The sequence below is a fragment of the Phocoena sinus genome, chromosome 16, assembly GCF_008692025.1.
Source record: "Phocoena sinus isolate mPhoSin1 chromosome 16, mPhoSin1.pri, whole genome shotgun sequence".
In the NCBI taxonomy this organism is placed as follows: domain Eukaryota; kingdom Metazoa; phylum Chordata; class Mammalia; order Artiodactyla; family Phocoenidae; genus Phocoena; species Phocoena sinus.
This window is the reverse complement of record NC_045778.1, coordinates 9,874,968-9,891,902: the sequence shown is the minus strand read 5'-3', so window position 1 is coordinate 9,891,902 and position 16,935 is coordinate 9,874,968. Positions and strand designations below refer to the sequence as shown.

At 42.3% G+C, this 16,935-nt stretch overlaps 1 protein-coding gene across 1 annotated transcript in view; it reads right to left on the bottom strand.

Moving 5' to 3' along the window:
• The window catches only part of CHRM3 (cholinergic receptor muscarinic 3), a 515,691-nt gene extending 507,656 nt beyond the window's left edge, over positions 1–8,035 (bottom strand). Inside the window, exon 1 of the mRNA XM_032608221.1 lies at positions 7,983–8,035. The gene's annotated coding sequence lies outside the window, so the exon portion shown is untranslated. The remainder of the gene's footprint in view (positions 1–7,982) is intronic.
• Between the last annotated feature and the right edge of the window lie 8,900 nt (positions 8,036–16,935).

The window sequence follows — 16,935 nt, the reverse complement described above, 5'->3', positions numbered from 1 at the left end:
AAAGTAATCTCTAAAGTGGATTAGAAGAAGGGACTATAATCAGTGAAATCAGCTGGGAAGCCTGGAGACTCAGAGAAACGTATAAAGGTCTGATTGCATCAGCATCACCTGGGGGGGTGTTAGAAATGCAGATCCCCAGGCCCCGCTCCAGCCCTCCTGAATCAGAGTCTGCCTTTATCACAAGATCCCCATGTGACCTGACTACACATGGAAGTTGGAAAAGCCCTGAGCGGAGGTGTTGGTAGTAGGAAAGAAAAGAAGCCAAGAGGTTGAGTGAGCTATTACTTGGTTGAATTATTACAATTTGGTATCTGACTAAATGTGGGAAGCTAAGCAAGAGAGCAAATCAAGATTACTCAGAAAACTCCGAGCCACAGGGTGGCCACCCTAGGCATGTAAACGGGAAACCTCAGGGGAGCAGGGCGAGGAGGAAACAAATGAAGGCGGTGCTACCCAGCAAGCTCACGGAAATGCCCCTTCCAGAAGCCACACCAGGCTTGGAGATGATGAGATGCGTGACCCGCATTGAAAAGTAGTGGAAATCATGACAATGGATGAAGTCACAAAAGGAAAAGGGTGCAAGAAAGGCATGGGAGTCAACGGAGGAGAAAGACCTGCAGAGCCTCACGCAGCTCGGGAGATGGTGCAGGGAGGCTGGAAGGTGGAAGAGGAACCAGAGGAGGAAGACAGCCAGGGAAGTACAATGCTTTGAAAATGAAGGGTGGTTGAAGGTGCTGCTAAGAGATGAAGGGGGATGCCCGGGAAAGGGCCTTTTGTTTGTGACTAAGAGGGGACAGGTGGTTTTTGGCCGAGCGGTTTCTGTGAACCTCTTGAGGATGGAAGTCAGAAGTCGGTAAAATTAGAGATATGTGGATGTTACTCACCGAGTGTAAATGAAGATGTTAGGAATGAACATGAAAAGTTAGAAGAGGCGGAAAGGGCTAGGTTGACTTAACTTGAAACTATTGAACTTGATAAAGATTTTCTTATGGAAGAAAGATCAGAAGTATTCCCATCATAATTTTCAGAATGATTAGGAAGGCCAACAGGCACAGTGAGTAGGAATTGGATTTCTGCCTCAGCTGTAAGGAGGCTCTGCCTCTCCCTGCTCTCTGGAAATGGAATGAGACGCGTTGCGGGCGTTAATTTCTCAAATCGTACAAACCACACAGTTGGACAATCATCAATGGGGAGTCACAAAGTAGGATGCCCTTCACTGATGACTTCTGCTGTGAGCCGAATGACGCCCCCCCCAAAAGATATGTCTGTCTACGTCCTAATCCCCCAAACCCATGAATATTACCTTATATGGTAAAAGGGTGTGAGAGCTAAGGCCCTTGAAAGGAGGAGCTTGTCCTGGATTTTCTGGGTGAGCCCTGCATGCAATCACACGTATCCTTATAAGATGGACACACAAAGGAGGAAACACACAGACAGAAAAGGGAGGAGACGATCTGACTCCGGGCAGTGGTGAGAGGCAGTCACAGGTCGGGGAATGCAGCCACAGCCATCAGAAGCTGCAGGGGGCAAGTACGAGTTCTCCCTTAGGGCCTTTGAAGGGAGTGTGGGAATTACCAGACGGTACATTTCTGTTGTTTTAAGCCCTAGGGAGCGAATACAATGTCTAACATCACCTTCCAATTCTGAGATTTCTGGAGCTGCTCTCACCTCCTATTGATCACGTGCTCCTGAAAGGCCGAGCCCTGGACTCACCCTTCTGAGCACCCAAAAAAAGAATGTCCACTGTGCCTGGCACATTAGATAACACTAGTTACCACAGGGATATACACTCCTGTGTATAAGTGAAAAGCAGAGATGGCTGGATAGGTAGACAGATGATTGACAGACAGAGAGATAGACTCATTTTACTCAAGCAAGTATTTATTAAAATGTACTTATTAAACACTCTCATGAACTTAACTTCTTTAGAAAGAATCATAAATACTACCTGGGTTACCCTTGACTGTCGACTTTAATATTAAAGATAGTGAGAACAACCAGAACTCAGATGAGGGACATGTGGCTTGTAGCTGCTTAGATACGTTTTCAGTTTCTTATTATTAAATGAATTGAGGGATTTAAAATAATTTATCAGAGGGAAAGCAGGGTGATAGCCGCACTCAAGGAAAGCTGAAAAAGGTTGGCTGGTTATTGTGTGATGAGAAGGGTTTGGGGATAAAGAAGGAAGAAAGGAGGACCCCATGTAAAGGAACCTTGTGGCAATGCCAGTTTCCCTGCAGGGCTCCCTTCCCACGAGGTAATGCATGTGACGTGTGTTATCACATATGTGAGAAATCATAGGCAAGGAAGACAGGAGGCTCTCTGCTTCCATTTCATGTATGAGAACTTCTTTCCAATGCAATTGATTTGAGGGATCTCTGCATGAGAGACGTTGTGCTTTTAGACTATTTTGAACTAAAAAAAATTGAAAATCACCAAAAAAATGACTGTGCTCAATAATACTTTTAAATGAATGTACACAGATAGATACAGATAGAAAGACATAGAAATAGAGATAAACATAGATACATAGACACACAGATACAGATACATAGAACCCAATGATACTTGAAATGTATACGGATTCTTGGAGTCTACACAATACCACTGGATTGGGGTCCCCTGGAGGTGAGAGCTGGCTGGATGAAACTTCAAATGGCTGTGGGCAAGAAGTGGTACCTAGCTAAGCAATAACTAGGTTTCTCTCCAGACTGGGTCGCGCCAGCAATTCTAATGAGGTAATCTACTCCAAAGTGATAAATACAAAAATACTGACACAGACTGTCAGCAGATGCCTTTTCCCAGAGCTTACTTACTGACAGGATAGTTTTGTATGAATCTAATGCCATGGCCATAGCTACTTGTGATCAATTAGAAGGCTTCAGTGGAAGAACATCAAAACACCTCACGACCATAAAGGCACAGCCTTTGCAGTAGACATTTGGTAGCCCTCTCCTCTCTGAAACCAGCTGGTAGTATTTTACTCTGGTTTAACCTCACCTGACTTTTATCTAAACAGCAGTCACTGGAGGATATCCTGCTCAACCCAGGATGTCTAGACGAGCATCACTTCCTGCAGTAGAGGTGACTGAAGGTAGAATATGTCATGGCTCAGCTGGTGTGCCGGATTTCAAGGGAACACCGGGGACAGGAAATAAGCTGGGGCTAGGCTAGAACAAATGACCTAATGAAGGATTAATTCCGTAGCGGAGAGTCAACAACTCAAATTACAGTGGCCAGGAGGAGAGTGGAGAACAGAGATTTGATCCTGCCAACAATGACACACAAGGAGATTTGTCAAGTGGAACCTGGCAGCACAAGTCTCCAGGCAGAAATGATACACTGTCCCAAGGGTGGCCCTGCCTCAGGCCTAGCTAGGGGTTTGTCCACTTCAGGACTGCAGCAGAGACTGGCAAGGGAGGGAGTAAACTCTTGCTTCTGGACAGAAGTTCTTGGAAAGGGTGAGACTAACTGTCAAGGTCACGCTAAAGTCTTTCTAGGCACAACTTCAGTCCTGCAAATGCAAACTGAAAACATGAGAAAAGTTTAGTCCTATGAAATGGCAAATATGACAAGGGTTGCAGAAACCGAGGCTAGCTGGGCATGGCAATTAGTAGAGCTCACTAGGGTTAGGGCAGGTAATCCCGTCTCAGACTCCCTTCTGTTTCTGCACCAGTTGATGAATCAGGAAGGCCAGCCCTCCCCCAACCCCCAGTCTCACCAGAACAGGGCTGGGGAAGGCAAGAGCTCAAACCCCACAGCGCACCCGCCAGCTACTGTGGTTTTTTTCCACCATTGTTCCTCCTCAAAGTGTTCACATTCTAGCTGGCTTCAGGATGAGCTGGCACAACTGGTGAGAAGAAGATGGCAGTGGCTCAACTATTCCTTCTGTTGGCTTGCTGTCATCACCAGTAGATCCCAGGTCCTGTGTCAGCGTGGCAAGCCACGGCTGCACCTCCGCAGACGAAGTCTGAGAAGGTGCACGCCAGCCAGAGAACTTGGCCCTTGGGAGCTGATGAGCAGGAAGTTCCAACAGGTGGGAGAACAAAACTGCCAGCCTGAAGGGGAGAGCCTGCCAGAGGCAGGGGAGTCTGCAAGCTGCCCAAATTTCTGGACAAAAAGGAACACACAGTAGCCAACTACTGAGCCAGAGGGACACCTACACACTGGCTCTCCATGCTCCACGCCAAGGAATAGAAAGGTGGGTGGGCAACCAAATCGCGCACGGCATTTTACAGTGCTTTAGAGACTGATCAAAAAGTGTGTGCACAGGCATCATGCCTTTCAACTCTTAAACCCACTCTGCAACTACTGTCCGATCATCTCCATCTGTGCACTGGGAAAGAAATGCTCTGGAGAGGGAACAGTCTTCCTGTAAGGCCCACTGTGATTCGACATTTGCAGTAGCTTCACTGCATCAAAACTCTTTATTTCTTTGTTTGAAGACAATGCTAATGCAGATCTGTACTGCACAGGATATGCAACTTTTAGGGAATGGAGATGTCTAACAGAGCTCTCTAGAGACGCTGGGTTCACAACGGAAGGGGGGGAACCTTTGCATTTGCACAGCCTTTCTGCGGAGCGTCCATGGAGGAAGAAGTACAGGGACAACTGATTTAGGATTCAAAGCGGCTACTTTGAATTTGATAGGAGCAAGGACCACTTCCTTAATGGAGAAGATAGAGACTGTCAGATTCGAGAAATTGAAATTAATTTCTAATTTGACTAGCTTTGCCTCCTGTCAAATTCCTTCAATGATCTCTTCACATTCTCCCTCTAAAATTAAAACTTTCCATTCACGGTGAAATTTTATCTCAAAGTTCTGTTAAGACTAATAACCAGGATAGGGATTCCTCTGGACTAAATGAGATTGAAAGGTGAAAAATCTTGTGGAACACGTCACTGCCATCACACCTGGGAAAGCACTGCATTCAAGGATTAAGCATGAGACACATTTTATTATCCTGATTAATTTTAAAAAATCATCATGGTGGAGGGATTTGATTTTTTTTTTTTTTACTGGAGCCATATATGCCTTTTTGATACTCTTCTGTAAGAAAAACGTGTTTTAAATTCACCAACCTATTGTGTAAAATAAAACATTTCCAGTCACTCACTGATACTTCAGAACCACAACGTGAGGAAAATGCTATTAGTCACAATACATTATGACATCAAATTAGGCCCCATAAGTGAAGGGCAGATGCATCTCTCTGCGTCCCGATCAGAGGCTCACGCTTCATAGGCGTCACAGTTCATTCATCTCCTATCTGAAGTGCCACTACATCACAGCTGTTCTCAACATAAACTTCCCTGCACTGCAAACAAGACCCAGTTTCTTAATAGTTACACTGACAACGTCCAGGCCATTTAGGGGTAAGCAACTAATTTTGCCAATGTTAACAACTTTATTAGGAGAGAACACTATGTTGGCTCCGGGAACGATAGAGAAAATTACTTTCTTATGTTCAAATACACAAGGCAGCTTTGCTTTTAATCATATGGTTTAATTTTCTGTCTAATCAGTTTCCTGGTATGGATTCAAGAAATTCTAGTTCTGCAAATTTCGTATTTTTTTCTAGACTCATGTTCAACAGGTTGTCTGCAATCAAATGCTAAAATATCATGCAAAGAAGTTCATGTTTTTACAAACTTAAAATAACAAAGTTTCTTTTTGTAAGGAAATAAATCAGCTGTCTTTATAAGGATGAGAAAATGAAAGGGTGCGCCCTAAAGAACTTTTAAGTATGCCTAAATAATCTTCAGAAATAAATAATATTTTTGAAGTTATATTTTTACCTTTTGTCCCAGGAAGACAAATGAGGTAATAAACAATCACCCATTTCTCTAAACTTTAAAGGAAAGTTTCCTAAATAACTTTAAATGCAGGTTTAATGCAGAGCTACTCATTACTGTAACACTCTGGATCATTCTGTAAATCTTAACCAATTCCATAAACTTGCTTTACTTTTCCCCAAATTACACTTTTCTCATAATTTTCCACGCAAAAGGTATACACTGTCAAGGATCCTTTTCAAAATCTACTTTTCATCTCATATTCTTTTTTAAATATCAAGCACATTGGAATATGGGTTGTTATTTAAAAGTCAGTATTTCAATACTACTATTTTCATATTAAATTCAATCTTATACCATCCTCCCCAGCCTACAGAAACGGTCTAAATCAGACCTGCAATGTAATTAATTTTAAATTAGTAATTTAAGCTCAAGTTACAGTTCCATATGGAAACCCATTTCAAAATTAATGTGCTTTCTAGCTCAACAATAGCTATTTACATATTAAGCTAATTGCAAAAAACCATGTACACAAAATCTAAAGATGGGTTATTCAGTGATAGGAGTGTATGATCAAAACCACGTATCTGTGGCATGCTGAATCCACACTGGAGAGGCACGCGTGTTCTACGTATACTCCACAGTACCAGCTCCCATAACAAGAGGGTGCACCCAACGCCATATCTATCCCACCACCATATCTATCCCACCACATTTGGAACAGAAAGACCTCAGGTTTTTTTTTTCTTCTTCTTCTTCTTAATTAATAAGCTACTACCACAACCCTGTCTATATGCATGGATTTGTTCCAGCGTCAGCTCTCCCCTTTCTGAAGTGTATGTTCTTGTGTAGTGCCTCTTAAGTAAATACAGGGGCATTGTTTTAAACACAGAAAATAGTGATGAATGCTTCATGCAATACAATGATCTCACAACATAAGATTATCTGGCACTATATAACCAGCCAATATACTTTTTACAAAGATTATTTTTCCAATCATAACCCCAAAAGACCCCACATGGAGGACTACTGGCTTGCTGGCATTCAGAGGCCAAGAGAGAAATGATAGGTCTGTGCAAAGCATACAGTGAAATAATCAGTGTCCTTCACAACATAAACACTTAAATTACCTCCTAAGGAGAGCCATCGTTTCACATTGCAAACACGGACACCGGGAGGGAAGCATATCCTTACAGCCATCGAACAGGTTCAAACAGCACTTGCAGACAAATGAATGTTTGCGTTTTGAAATCTATCCATATGGGATGCAATTCCCAAACCTCTGCTTCCTCTACCACTTCCAACCTGCGTGCTAGGAGAGTTGCACACACGCCGAACAGGATCACCATGCCAGCACGCACAAGCGCCAAGTAGACAAGTGAATTCTGCTGCTTGAGTCAACCCTCCCCTAACCCCCACCGCTTCAAATCACACAGAAATTAACCCAGCTGTAAGGAAGCTGCGCTGGGGGAGGGCTCCAGAGAAAAGATCCGCCGCAATCCAGCGGCTGCCGCTCCGCGAGCGCAAACTCTGCCTGGGTCAGTGAAGACGAGCACCCGGGCTCAGTACCTTCGCCCAGGTGTTACACTAAGTGCCAAATTTGCCTCTTTCGTCCCTGAAATGCAATCCGAGGTAGCGGCCCCACTGCGAGGTTGGCCGGTGTCTGCTTTAACCTTCTTAAAAGCGTTAGGAAATCAAATGGGGGGACCTACACACGCACCACACACACATGCGCGCACACACACACACACACACACACACCGACCCAAGAAGCTCCTCTTGTCCGGACACTCCGTGCCTCGGATTCCGCATTCGGGGGACAGAGAATCCAAGCGAAGGAGCGCCGGGTGGGGCATCCCAGGTTCTTTCCCGGCCACCGCTCGCATTATTCTCGTCGCTTTCCCCGCACATGGTCACCCCGGCGTTTCGCACCCTTGGTCCCAGAACTCCAACTCCGCCCCAGATGCCGCTCTCTCCAGGTTCAAGCCTCCGCCCGGCCCCCCAAATCGACAGACCAACTCTCTCCTCCCTCCCCAGTACCCGCTTTAAACTCCCCATAGCAAGGACATTTCCTACTCGCGCAGAAAACTTTTTCCTCCTTTTGCAACGCGACAAGGCAAAAAACTAGGTCAACCGCTACCGCCACCCGCTTTACCCAGCGCCGGCTTGGTGCGGGCAGTCCTTACCTGGCCGCTGCGCTCCAGGTGGCCGTCCCACGCCGGTCGTCTGCGCTTCCCCAAAGCGCGGGAGGCGCCCGGTCCACCGTCCGTTGGTCGCCTCCCGCTCGGCGTTCAGGAAGCGAGTGTCCTAGGACCGCGCGCCCATGCCCGGAGCCGCCCTTCGGTTCATCGCCTGTCTTTCCAGAAGCGCCGCTGCCGCCCCGGCGAACTGAGGAGGAGCGTGGGGATTCGGGATGGTACCGACTTGCCCCGCGGTGTGCGCTCCCGGGTCCGAGAGCGCTCCGCCCGCGGGCAGCTGCGGCCGCGCGTCACATGCCGCCTCCGGGCAGCAGCCGCGGCACCTGCCCAAGCGGCGGCGCTCCTGGCTCCGCACTGCCGCCCCCGCGCCTCGGGCTCCCTGCACGATCTAACCCTTTCGGTTCACGTCCTTTTTTCCTCTATCTCCCCCCTTACTTCTTTCCCCCGCTTCTTCTTCCCGTCTCCTCCTTTATCTTGTATTCTCTTTTTCCAAAAGCAAATGCCAGCCGCTTCAAGTGCGAGGAGGGTCTTTCCTTCCTCGCGAACTCTTCCTCTGCCTGGTGGTGGCGGTCGTGGCTACTGCTGGCCGCTCCTCCTCTTCTGCCTCCCCCGCTCCTCCCTCCTCCCCCCCCCAACCCCCGCCCCGGCTGCGTGCTGGTGTAATGCACAAGCTGCCTGGGTGAGACCCAAACCTGCCGGCCTTCTGAGCATGCCCAATTGCCCCGCCGGCGTGGCGCTCGACTCCCCCGTGCTCGCTCGGCTCCGCCGGTCGCGCCTGGTCGGGGGCGAGGGCGCCCGGCTGTGGGAGAGCCCAGCGTCCTCCTCGGGCGGGCTCCCTGAAGACGCAAGACTCACCCACCCACCCAGCCCGGGCACACGTGTCCCCTAATCGTGCGCCTGGTGCTTCAAGGACGGCTTTTGTTGGCCAATTAGTTTCGTCGTGTTCTCTTATAAATTGGTTTGCTTGAACTGCCTGGAAGGATTGGAAGGACGTAGATTCCTGGGCACAACTTACTGATGAAAGAACATCAGCTCAATTACGGTATACGACTCGGCTGAAAACCTTTCCCCAGAGAGCAGCCTGATGCATTCATTTTTTGACATTTAGTGAGAGTTTGTTCATACAGAGCAATGTACTAATAAAGGACTTCTTGGCTTTTCCTTCTCTGGAAGTTTACGCCTTAGGAGTAAATGAGACAAACGTGTGTGGAAAAGACACAGGTGTGCGGACACACACAAACACACAGTTGTTTTATTTTTTAATCAGAAAAAAAAAAAAAGATAGGACTTGCTAGCCAGGCTTTTAAGTTTCATATATAACTCAAGAGGAATGGGAAGCTAAAAGGAAAGAAAAGGGAAAGAAGAAAGGGAGGGAGGGAGGAAGGAAGGAACGGAAGGGGGAAAAAGGAAAGAAACGAGGGAAAAGGAAAGAAGGGAGGGAAAAATAAATTTCTTACTAAATACTTTCAGCTAACTAGTGGAAAGATCTCAAAGTGGCAAAGATGCCAATGAGGTTACCCCACAGAAGGCTGAGGGTATTTTAAAGAGTATGCAAGGAAAGATTATAAGAGAATCCCACAAAGAACAAAGATAATCAACAGTGGTAACTGGGGAAAAAAACAAGAAAAAAAAGCACAGTATGAAATTAAACTTTTTAACAATATTAAAAGAGGCGCCATGATTTTGTTAATTCTATTTGGAGCAAGACAAACAGAAAAAGGTAAACCTCTTCTTGGAGAAAGTAAGTAATGCTAAGGGAAGAGAGAAATATACATATACACCTTCCTTTCTGAGTCTATATAGTCCCTTCTAGGTAGAACAATCTTTAGGAGAGAAGGGACTAAACATTGATTACAGAGATTAAAGATCATAACAGGAAAAAAGATAATGAGAAAACGTGTGGCTACTTAAATTAATTCAAATATCCAAGCTCAGGTGAATTACATGCAGAATACTAGAATGACAATGATATCAATATATAAGCCATCTTGTTTGGATAACTCAGAGGAAATAACAATAGTTGTCTTCATATATTACCCTAATCTTCAAAGCAAACTTTCACACAAATATTTCATCCCCATTTAATAAAGCACAGGAATTTAAAGGTCTAAGTAAATTGCCTGTTACATAGCTAGTAAGAGGAGTATGAAATTGCTATTTGCCTGTGGGAACAGGGGTAACTTTGATAATATTTGGTAAATCCATAAGTAACAGACAAGGGGCCAGAAGAATGGGCATAGAGATATGTTCTATTTTTTTAAGTAGATTCTGTTATCTACACAGTGATTAAGTTTGAGATGGATTCCCTGGCAATATTCTATAGAGGATCCTGAAATGAATTTTTTGGCAGTAGCCAGAAAAGAATAGGAAACAACTACAATGTAGTAAAAATATCTTACCAGGTTAACTTCATTTCTCTTTGTAAGTAGCCATTAAACTGATACATACGGCATTTTCTAATTTCAGCCAACCTTCCTATTATCTTTATGAACAAGGTAAATGTAAACTGTGTTAATATTAAACAAACTAAAAACTAACAGTTTGGACAGCGTTGCCCCAAATGTCCCAGTAAGTAGATTCTTGCTAGATCAGAGTAAGGTGTTTGATTCTGAGCTTACTGCCCTACTGCTCAGCAGATTTATCAAATTATAATTAAGAGAAAAATATAAAAGGGATACTTATTAGATTTGAGGATGAGCCAAAGGAGGGGCAGTACTAACTTGCGAGATGCCAAAATCAGACCCAAAGAGTACATTACTTCAGATGCTGATCTAAAACAAAGGAGATAAACTAGAACTAAAATGTATTTTGAAATCTTGCATTTTAGGTTTGTTTTTAAAAAGAACAGGATAAGCAAAAGATTTATTCATTTAATTATTAGACAAGACTTTGGATATGGACAAGACAGATAGTTTAGCCTTCTACCATAAAATAACTACGTAACCTGGACGAAATATAAAAAACTACATTTTCAGTTATTAAAAGCAACCAACACGGGGCTACAATGTTTGAATCAGGAGCCCACTCACACAGATATTTCCCTAGGGGCCATTTTTTCCAGCAGAAGTACTGGAAAGTTGAGACTAAGCAGCGAGTTTCACCAGGCAGAGGACACATAGCTCAAGAGCTTGGAGCTGCAAAGGTAACTGAGATTTGGGAGGGCACGAGAGAGGGGCATGGAAAGGAAACCCCAGAAGTCTCTGCGGAAATTCCTGTGCATTCCTTAGCCGAATGCCTACGCTGCGTAGTCCCAGGGCAAGATTCTGGAAGCCTGATAGAGTATAGTGGCTAAGAAGTGGAAATCTGAGTACAGATCCTGAAAATCACACAATTCTGGGGAGATATTCAAGTTGGGACTTTGGTGAACACCTTAGACATTTGGTTGAGACCACCCCGAAGGATACTTTCTGGGTGTACAAATAACGCCCTAGGAAAATGAATAAAACCAAAATAGATTCGCCCTAATAAAACTAGACCTTTTCAGGGCTTCCCTGGTGGCGCAGTGGTTGAGAATCTGCCTGCCAATGCAGGGGACACGGGGTCGAGCCCTGGTCTGGGAAGATCCCACATGCCGCGGAACAACTGGGCCCGTGAGCCACAACTACGGAGCCTGTGCGTCTGGAGCCTGTGCTCCACAGAGAACAAGAGAGGCAGCGATAGTGACAGGCCCGCACATGGCGATGAAGAGTGGCCCCCGCTTGCCACAACTAGAGAAAGCCCTCGCACAGAAACGAAGACCCAACACAGCCATAAATAAATTAATTAATTAAAAAAAAACAAAGACAAAAAACGAGGCCTTTTCAGCATTAAGGTGATCCACCAACGCTTTAACTATTCTGCCACAGCACAACTCAAAATTCATTAGAGGAAGAAAATCTAAGCTAGAACTTTTACAAATGCAGTATGCAATAAAAACTTAGTAGACACGAAAAGAAGAAGAAAAGAAGGAAAAAAGAAATTTGATGACAAAAATTAATAATAATACATTTAATAGAGACCAAGAAATGATTTGGAATTAATAGTCAAGGACTTTTGAATAACCATAAATAATATATTAAGTAAACTACCCTGGAAATGAATACAAAGATAGAGAATTTCAGCAGATTATTACATTCTATGAAAAAGAATAAAATGAGCTTTTTGGACTGCTAAATCAAGAACTAACTAGATGGATGGCGCCGGGGCAAAACAGGAGATGGGGCTGATGGTCTCATATACAAGCTCATAGGAAATATCTGGAAAGACGAGTAGGACCAGAAGCAACATTCAAAGAAACAATGCATGAGAACGTGCCACGTCTGATGAAATGTGTCAACCCAGAAATTCAAGGAGTTCAATGACCCCAAAGCAAAGAAAACATCAACGAGGTCTGTAAGATTCAAACTCTTGGAAAGCAAAGATAAAAAGAAAATATTTAGACCAGCTAGAAGAAAAAAATGTCACCTTTGGAGGGAAAATATGAATGAACACTGACTTCAACAGTGTTTTTCTGACTTCAACAGAAAAATCATGGAAGCCAGAAGACAATAAAAGACATATTTAGGGGACTGAAAGGAACAAGAAACCTGTCAAGCTAGAATTCTATGCCCATTGAAGAAAAAGCTAAAATTGCAGGTGGGAAAAGATACACTCAGATAGACAAAAGCTGAGAGGATTCATTGTCAGCTAACCATAAACTACAATATCTATTGAAGGATATTCCTTTTAAGGTGAAGGAAGGTGATCCTGGTCTGAATCAGAGAAGTGTAAGGAAAAATAAACAGCTCCATAAAAGGTAAATGTATGAGAAAATAGACTGTTGTTTAAAGCATAAATAATGGGACTATTTTGTGGGGTTTTTAAAAATAAATTTATTTATTTTTGGCTGCATTGGGTCTTCGCTGCAGTGCACGGGCTTCTCATTGGGGTGGCTTCTCTTGTTGTGGAGCACGGGCTCTAGGTGCGTGGGCTTCATTAGTTGTAGCACACGGGCTCAGTAGCTGTGGCTTGCAGGCTCAGTAGTTGTGGCTTACAGGGTCTAGAGCACAGGCTCAGTAGTTGTGGTGCACAGGCTTAGTTGCTCCGTGGCATGTGGGATCTTCCTGGACCAGGGATCAAACCTACATCCCATGTATTGGCAGGCGGGTTCTTAACCGCTGTGCCACCAAGGAAGTCCCCCTTGTGGGGTTTAAAACATTCACTGAAGTCAAACGTATAATAACAATAACACTAAGGTGGAAAGATTAAATATTCTATTCTTGAATTTGGTAATGATTTAAGGTATAGAGTATTAAGGATGATTCTTTTTTAGTGTAACCAATGGAAGAATGATACCTATAGAAGAAGGTAATAGAGAAGATAAAGTTGAATTGTCAACCATATTTGATTGCTGTGAAAGAAGGCAGCAAAGGAAGAATGAATGAACAAAGAACAGATGGGGCAAATAGGAAACAATAGCAAGATAGAAAACGTAAAATCCAACTGTATTATTAATTATATCAAATATAAATGGCCTTTAAAAAGGCAAATATTTTTCAGAATGGGTTCAAAAATTACCCAACTATTTGTTGTTTACAAGAAACAAACTTTAAATGTAAGAATATAGAACGGTCGAAAATAAAAAGATGGAAAAATTCTACCATGGAAATATTAAACACTTTAAGATGTTGAATCTCTTCAAATGGGTCTATAGTTCCAGTGTGATCCCAATCAAAATCCCTACATTGTATGTATGAATTAACAAGGTGATTCTACAATTTTTAGGTAAATGCATGGGAACTAGAGTAGTTAAAACAGCACTGAAGAATTTAGAAATTGGACTTTTAGGCGTCCTACCAGATTTTCAAATTATTATAAAGTTACAGTAATCAGGACATTATGGTATTGTCCGAAGGAAAAGAAAATAGACAAATATAGGTTCTAAAGTTTGTACAAAGACACTGTGGACACAGAATAGCCAGCTCAATACTGAAGGAAAAGAACGAAGTTGGAGGGCTGACATTACCCAACTTCGAGGCTTATTATGAAGCTATGTAATCAAGATAGTGAGGGAGTTTGGGATTGACATGTACACACTGCTATATTTAAAATGGATAACCAACAAGGACCCACTGTATAGTATAGGGAACTCTGCTCAATATTATGTAACAACCTAAATGGGAAAAGAATGAAAAAGAATAGATACATGTATATCTACATATATCTATACAGTATATGTATAACTGAATCACTTTACACCCGAAACTAACACAACATTGTTAACCAACTATATTCCAATAAAAAATAAAAAGTTTTTAAAAAGCTTTGCAATCAAGATAGTGTGGGAATTGCGAAAGAATAGAAAAATAGATCAATTGCACAGAATAGAAAGCCCAGGGGCAGGCTTCGAAAAATATAGCGAATTAATTTTTGGTAAAGGAACAAAGGCAGTACAATGGAAAAGAGATAGTCTTTTCAATAAATGGTGCTGGAACAACTGTACATCCATCCACATGCAAAAAAACTGAATCTAGGAAAAAAGCTTACATTTTTCACAAAAATTAACTCGAAATGGATCACGGATCTAAACGTCAAATGCAAAACTATAAAGCTCCAAGAAGATAACATAGGAGAAAAACTCAGTGCCCATGAGTATGGCAATGACTTTTTAGGTACAACACCAAAGACATGATTTGTGAAAGAAATAATTGATAAGATGGACTTCATTATGATTAAAATCTTCTGCTCTGTGAAAGGCAATGTCAAAAGAATGAGAAGAGAAGCCACAGACTGGGAGAAAATATTTGCAAAAGACACATCTGATAAAGGACCACTATGCAAAATATACAAAGAACTCTTAAAACTCAATAAGAAAACAAACAATCCTATTAAAAAATGGGCCAAAGACCTTAACAGACACCTAACTAAAGAAAATATGTAGATGGCAAATAAGGGTATGAAAAGATGCTTCACATCAGTGAAATGCAAATTAAAACAACTGTGAGATACCACTACACACCTATTAGAATGGCCCAAATCTGGAACACCAAATTCTGACGAGGATATGGAGCAAAGGAACTCTCGTTCGTTATCGGAAAGAATGCAAAATGATACAGATATTTTGAAGACATTTTGGCAGTTTCTTACAAACAAGATATACTCTCACCATAATGATCCAACAAGTGCACTCCTTAGTATTTACCCAAAGAAGTGGGAAACATGTCCAAACAAAAACTGAACATGAATGTGTATTGTAGCTTTATTCATAATTGCCAAAACTTAGAAGTAACCAAGATGTCCTTCAGTGGGTGAATGGATTAATAAACGGATACATCCAGACAATGTAATATTATTCAGCACTAAAATGAAATGGGCCATCAAGCCATGGAAAGACATGGAAGAACCTTAAATGAATATTACCAAGTGAAAGAAGCCAATCTGAAAAGTCTATGTATTGTATGATTCCAACTGTAAGAGATATACTGTAAAAGGAAAAACTATGGAGGTAGTAAAACGATCGGTGGTTGCCAGGGATTGGAGGGGAGGAAAGGATGAATAGATGGAGCACAGAGGATTTCTAGGGCAGTGAAAATACTCTGTTTGATACCAAAATGATGGCTACATGCCATGATAAATTTGTCTATAGAGAATACAACACTGAGAGTGAACTGCAATGTAAAACTATGGACTTTGGGTGATTATGCTGTGCCAATGTAGGCTTATGAGTTGTAGAAAATGTACCATTCTGGTGAGGGATGTTGATAATGGGGGAAGCCGTGCACGTGTGCAGACAGGTGGTAATGGGAAATCTTTGTATCTTCCCCTCAATTTAGCTGTTAACTTAAAACTGGTCTAAAAAAACCAAGTCTTAAAAAAAATAAAATTTAAAAAACAGTAGAAAGTAATGGAAAATCCATAAATAAACTCACACATTTATTTTAACTTAACAATCAAATCAAGAAAAGAGTAAACGAATTTATGGTGGTAGATAGTTACTTGATTGGAGGGGAGTATTTACAAGGAAGGGAAAAGAAGAAATTTGTGGGGTGCGGATAATGTTCTATCTTGATCTGAATGGTGGTTACCGAAGTAAATACATATGTAAAAATTTATCAAGCTGCACACTTACAATGTGTGCACATTTCTATGTGTATGTCATATTTCAAATTTTAAAAATTATATGTTGAGTATCTACTAGAGGCAAAGCACTAGGTCCAAGACGAGGTGGAGAATGCAAACTTAAGTGACACCGAATTCCTGCTCTCAAGAATGGGGATACCTGGCTGGTCTAAAGCTCATTAACAAAAACTTGGGATTAACTTGTTTAAAAACATGTACAATTTTCTTTGTGTCAAGAGAATAAAAGTAGTAATTTGATTACATAAGGAGATAATTCCTTAGCACTCTCTTTTGGACAGAATACTTTTGATTCTTCAGAGTTAGTCCACCAGATTTTAAGTAGTGAGAACCAAGGATAGAATGATTGAGATTAATTTTATTTTTTCATGTATCCCCTTACTCATTCACTTACTTTAGATCACTCATTGAATTTCGCTAAATGCCAGACACTAAGCTGTGCTTTCTAGATTTCAAGACACGTCAAGTTATAGTTAAAGAATGTAGCTCTTCTTAGAAGACTTAGAGGACATGAATGGCTCTTTTAAACTTTTGAAGAAAGGGTAAACAAATTGTGTAGTTCTAGAGGAAGTTATGGGGATATGGGCTCCAGCTCATGATAAGGAAGACGTAGCTTAACCTTTATAAAGTGTCCATCTGTCCTAAAGAAGTGGTGAGATTTTAATCTCTGGAAACATTCCAATACAGAACAATAGTAACAATCACTCTTGAACCCCACCTTTGTGCTAGATGAGGTGCTATGAACTTTTTATTTATTTCAACAGCTTCCTTTTCAGGAAATTCATATTATTGCCCTTTTAGAGATGGGGAAACTGGGCAAGTGACAGAGCAAAATCCAAACACAGTT